We start from the raw sequence: 6,000 nt of genomic DNA, 5'->3' as shown, positions 1-6,000 counted from the left end.
TATTATCATAGTATAGTATTCTGCTGGATAATGACGGATAAATGGAGTTTTTAACCATTAATTAGATGGAAAAGACAATGTAACATCTTTGCATGTTCATAGATGAAAGTATCAGATATATGTTCCTACATTATCATATAAGGTCCTGATAAAACTTTTCAAACTTATTTTTATTGGTTTCATAAGTTGAAAAAAAAAAGAAAGGAAAAAAAAGATGCAGGCTCAGCTGATGTTTAGTCTCAACAGGGCCTCATGGAACCCAAAGAGGAAGGCCCTGTGGGATTCAGACCTAGATTACTTCTGTTTGCTGTGTTTTATCACTATGAACCACTCCAGCATTTTAAATCGCGGCAGGAAGCAGCAGCACAATGAGAGTAAGCACTCCACACAACAACAATCATCACCACCACACAGTGTGGTTTTATGTGCCGTGTGTGGGGAACACAACACACACATTTCCTGGGAGCACTTGCTGCACAGAGACAATGTTAAGAAGCCTTTAGGTTCCCATAATAACCCTTTATTGTTTTAAGTGCCATCCTGTCTTGTGTGTTAAAAAACCTTCGCACTTGCAGAGGAACCAGCGATGGCCGCAGTGTCGCCACTATATACAGACTGATTGTGAAGCAGACGACAGAGAAACGCGTTTGCATTGCATCACCAAGATGCTGTGTCTGTACACAGCATGAGGAGCTGGTGAGGTGCTACCTAATCTGTGCATAGAAATGCTAAAGCTACAGTATTGTGTTTGTGCAAACCAGATGTATTAGGTGTGAGGGTAACATAAATCACATCGCATTGCTGATCTATAGTGCTAGAAGCTCCCTAGACATGAGAATGAGACCATAAATGATATTATTAAACCTGGGGTTATGGATTGGCATGCAAACGAAGAAAAAAGAAAAAACGCCTACAAGGCATTTTTGAAGCGTGTGATTGCCCCCTTACTCATACATAGCACAAGTTAATGGTGGTCTTCATTTTCCATTATACATATAGTATTACATGTTAAACCCACTGTGATACAATGCTCATATTACTGTCATGTTTGCAAGTTCATATTGTCATTTGAATTACCTCCAAGAGGCATGCGTCAATGTTAATAGAACTGAAATAGTAACCAGTAAGACTCCCTAATCGGGAGATAAGCGACCGTCAGGTCGCAGTGTGATTTTAGTGTCTGTAGGAGCAGTGTCCAAAAAATGTGTTTGAAAAAATATATGGGACAGATCCATGTTGATGACATGAGTGTAGACATACTGTGTACCGATTTGCGTAATTCTAGGGCAAAACGGGAATTCCCCGTGAACAGCCCCGTTGGGGTGGCCATTGGTCATTTTAGCACTTTTTGGCGGCGGCGACAGGGGGTCCCTGGGGGTCCCTTGAGCTCCGGGCAGTGTCCAAAAATGTGTTTGAAAAAGTCGGCCTGATGGTGGCGCTATATGGGACAGATCAATGTTGATGGCATGAGTGTAGACATACTGTGTACAGATTTGCGTGATTTTAGGGCAAAATCTCTAGGAGCAGTGTCCAAAAATGTGTTTGAAAAAATGGGCCTGATGGAGGCGCTATATGGGACAGATCCATGTTGATGACATGAGTGTAGACATACTGTGTACCGATTTGTGTGATTTTAGGGCAAAATCTGTAGGGGCAGTGTCCAAAAATGTGTTTGAAAAAGTCGGCCTGATGGTGGCGCTATATGGGACAGATCAATGTTGATGGCATGAGTGTAGACATACTGTGTACAGATTTGCGTGATTTTAGGGCAAAATCTGTAGGAGCAGTGTCCAAAAAATGTGTTTGAAAAAATATATGGGACAGATCCATGTTGATGACATGAGTGTAGACATACTGTGTACCGATTTGCGTAATTCTAAGGCAAAATGTGTAGGGGCAGTGTCCAAAAATGTGTTTGAAAAAGTCGGCCTGATGGTGGCGCTATATGGGACAGATCAATGTTGATGGCATGAGTGTAGACATACTGTGTACAGATTTGCGTGATTTTAGGGCAAAATCTCTAGGAGCAGTGTCCAAAAATGTGTTTGAAAAAATGGGCCTGATGGTGGCGCTATATGGGACAGATTCATGTTGACGGCTCTCTTGGCGCCGCCGAGGCGGGTGCGTGGGTACCGGCCCCGGCTCTCCCGGTCGCTCCTAGCCCGAGTTACGGCATTTTATGTGCGCTGCAATGGCGGGGGTCCTCCACTAGGGGTGCGACCACTTTTGCATCCATTCTAGAGCACCAGGAGTTGGTGGTCCCTGGGAATTCCCTGTGAACAGCCCCGTTGGGGTGGCCATTGGTCATTTTAGCACTTTTTGGCGGCGGCGACAGGGGGTCCCTGGGGGTCCCTTGAGCTCCGGGGTCCCGGGAGGGGTGGAGGTTGTAGATTGGCAGGCAAGGAGTGTGTGTGCAAAGTTTGCCACGGATTGGGGCAACGGTGGCGGAGATATGAGTTGGGGAAAAGTGTGACGTTACGGACAGACTGACAGACTGACGGACAGACTGACGGACAGACTGACGGACAGACAGCCTGTCGAGGTTTTGGTAGTAACTGCGACCTGACGGTCGCAATTACTGTCCTTTAAATATGAACAGCTTAGGATAGTAAAATCTATCAAATCCTCTGAGGGTCTTAATGTTCTGCTTATATATATATATCTTTTTCCCCTCCCTCCTGGCACCTGTGATTAGGTTAACACATGAAACATACACTGTGTCTATTATCAGAGAGATTGTGGTGAGGGCACACACATACTGTGGTTAATCTGTTTGTACCCTTGTGATCTTTAATTGCAAGGGTTCTGATGTTCCTTTTCCACTGTGTTAATCCGGAGGGCACCAGTTCTTTCAGAAAGAAATGTCATTTCTTTCTCACGATAACGCAAACAAGGAGGTGGAGGCGGATGATCATTTCAACAGATACTATGCTATGCTTTCACTTCAAATATTTAATTCATGCAATGTCTTTCAGACTCTATTTTCTCTTTCATCAGTACGATCCTGATACACTATACGTTGTCTCCATTGGCAGTTTTTAAGCTGCATGCAGATAGGAAAAGTGTCTTCTCCGCTCAACTATGCTCCTCCAATTACAACATGATGACAGAATGTTTTTTGTTGTTGTTGTTGGCGGTGGTGTTATTTTTCAATCTATTCTATACAGAAAATTCTGGACAATTCAATTCTGGTTGTATTACAACTGATGTTTGTGAATTATACAGGGGATTAAGGATTAAGGGGAAGGCAAGGTTGTTCCCCCCCCATTTCATTTATTTGTTGTTTCCCACCCCTGTCCTCTGGCCCCTGAGCTTAAGACATTCTAATTTAAGGCACAGCGACCATGGCTATGTAGGAAGTGGACAGATCACTTCCTAAAGAAGACGGATTGCTGCTTCCTCTGGAACTAATTAGCCAAAGTCTTCCAGGGGTCAGGTTCAAAATGCCAAGACCTCGCACCATGACTGCAGGAGCCATGGCCAGACAGCCACTCATGAACTGGGCAAGACACACAAAATTCACTAATGTGTGTGTGTCTGTGTCGTGTGTGTGTGTGTGTGTGTGTGTGTGTGTGTGTGTGTGTGTGTGTGTGTGTGTGTGTGTGTGTGTGTGTGTGTGTGTGTGTGTGTGCATGTGCATGTGTGCATGTGTCTGTGTATTCCTTTGACTCGATCTGTACCGCAGCTGAGCATGGACATTTACACACGCGCACGCACGCACGCGCACACTCCCACGCACGCACGCACGCACGCACGCACACACACACAGTGGCCCCTCCGTTCTTTTCATTCAGAGAGAGAAGCAGCAGCTCGCCTCGTTTCTTAATGTGAAAATAGTTGAAAAATGTACTTTCTGACACGTGGTGAGATCAAACATAAAGCGCATGAATGTCCCGTTGTATCAATGACAATCTCCACACAATGCTATAAGCAATGACGAACTGGCAATATCATGAACCATCCAGATCTCTCAGGTCATCTGGAAAAGGTCTGCTTTCTGTACCTAAAACCAAAAATAAACTTTTCTTTTCTATTTTTCTTTCTTTTCTCTCTTTTGTTATTTTTACTTATTTTGTTGTTGCCTGAGATTATTCAACCAGGGGAAACGACGAATGCCGGGGGATTTTTCAACCGTGTGGAGACGAGGGTGTTGGCTGAAACACATCCAGCCTTGCTGTTAAGCAGCCATTTTGTGAACCATCAAAGGTAGCTCTGTTTTGGTTCTGTTGTGCCTGGATACATTCCACTGTCTCCCTTGACTCCTCAGCTGTGAATTTTACCAAACCATCTGCAACAACCGTTTTTTGGTGGCCAATTTTCATCAATGTTTCTTCAACAGCGCGGGTCACTCGCGGTGACAGTTCAGAGTGCAGTTTAGCTCGTGCTGATGGCACAGCTGCCATATTATCCCCAGAGAAAATATGGCAGCTGACCAGCTTATCACCTCTTTGTCCTTTTATCATACTGAACTCTTCACAGAAACTGGCGTGTCAAGACAGACAGACAGGCAGGCAGGCAGGCAGGCAGGCAGGCAGGCAGGCAGACAGACAGACAGACAGACAGACAGACAGACAGACAGACAGACAGATAGACAGATAGATAGATAGATAGATAGATACCAACTGTATTGTCCGCAAAGCTGTCTTTTTAAGTAAGGGCTAAATAGAATTTTCTACACAACGTAATTGCAGCGTACATTTTGGCAACAGCCAAACTTCCAAATTATAATAATTGACAATTGGGAACTTGGCAGGTAGGCCTACTGTACTACCACAGTCAAGGTTTGTGACAGCCTGCCAATCCACTTAAGTGCACAGGGCAACAGCACATGCAAACACACCACCATAAATTGACCCAGAGTGAAGATGTGTACAAATGCTAGCAATAATAATTTGAGCTACCACAGGTCCATGTCAAAAAGAGCAGACTAGTCATCAGCCAAGCAGCATGTGAGACTAATGCCAGAGTTTATATGCTTTCTGGGGATTGGCTAAATGCTTAACGCAACACAGATAATTATTTAAATAACTTACACTATGCCTTCCTTTCTTGCAAATTAAATGTGACAGCCACTAACCACCTGTGTGTGTGTGTGTGTGTGTGTGTGTGTGTGTGTGTGTGTGTGTGTGTGTGTGTGTGTGTGTGTGTGTGTGTGTGTGTGTGTGTGTGTACTGTAGGCTTGATATGCAGAACGACTGCAGAGGGAGGTAGTTTGTAGCAATTAAACACAAGTGCTTTCTGACACATTTGTTTTACTTCACTCTAGTGAATGTGAATAGAATACTGAAATGGATAATTGACTGGTTCATCTGAACATTACAGCATTTCACAGCACACTTCAGCCATATTCAATGTGCCATTTTACAGGAATTCGATTGGGGTAGATAAAAAAGAAAGAAAATGAGCAGTCATCGTCTACTCAAAATCATTCATAAGTCTTCACTGAAACCTGTCAATATGATGACCGGTATAGTATAGATTTCCCCTTTTTTCCATTTTCTATTTTTGAGGGCATTCTTCTTGCTTTAGTGTAGAAAGACAGCAAAGGAGGAAAGGAGAGGGCAGAGAGAGAAGGGAGACATGCGAGAAAAGATGCGGGGAGACGGATGCGAACCTGAATCGTGCACTTGCTGTTTGAATGCCCAGTCACCCCCAACCAGTATAGATTCTATTTCTAACTCTGTTCAGTGTTCATCCATCCACATATAGCAGACATCCCTTGTGATTATACTGGTATAAAACCTACATTTGTTTTTCCATGCATTGCCAACGGTCTGCTATAAAGCTGTGCTGTTCAATTATGAGAAATATGAGAACATTATTTGAAAAGAAAAGTTTATAGCGGCAATTCAAAGACAGTTTCAGCTCTTGCAAATGTCTACAGCAAAGGAAACTGCATTTTATGGTCTATAGCCTGCAGTAATATCTGTCATTCCACGCATCATATAACCTGGGAACTCGATTGGTACCCTACTGTAGCATTAGCATGTACCATGGCCA

The sequence above is a fragment of the Nannobrachium achirus genome (genome assembly GCF_963921795.1).
Source record: "Nannobrachium achirus genome assembly, chromosome: 6".
NCBI lineage: Eukaryota > Metazoa > Chordata > Actinopteri > Myctophiformes > Myctophidae > Nannobrachium > Nannobrachium achirus.
This window is presented reverse-complemented; position numbering follows the sequence as displayed.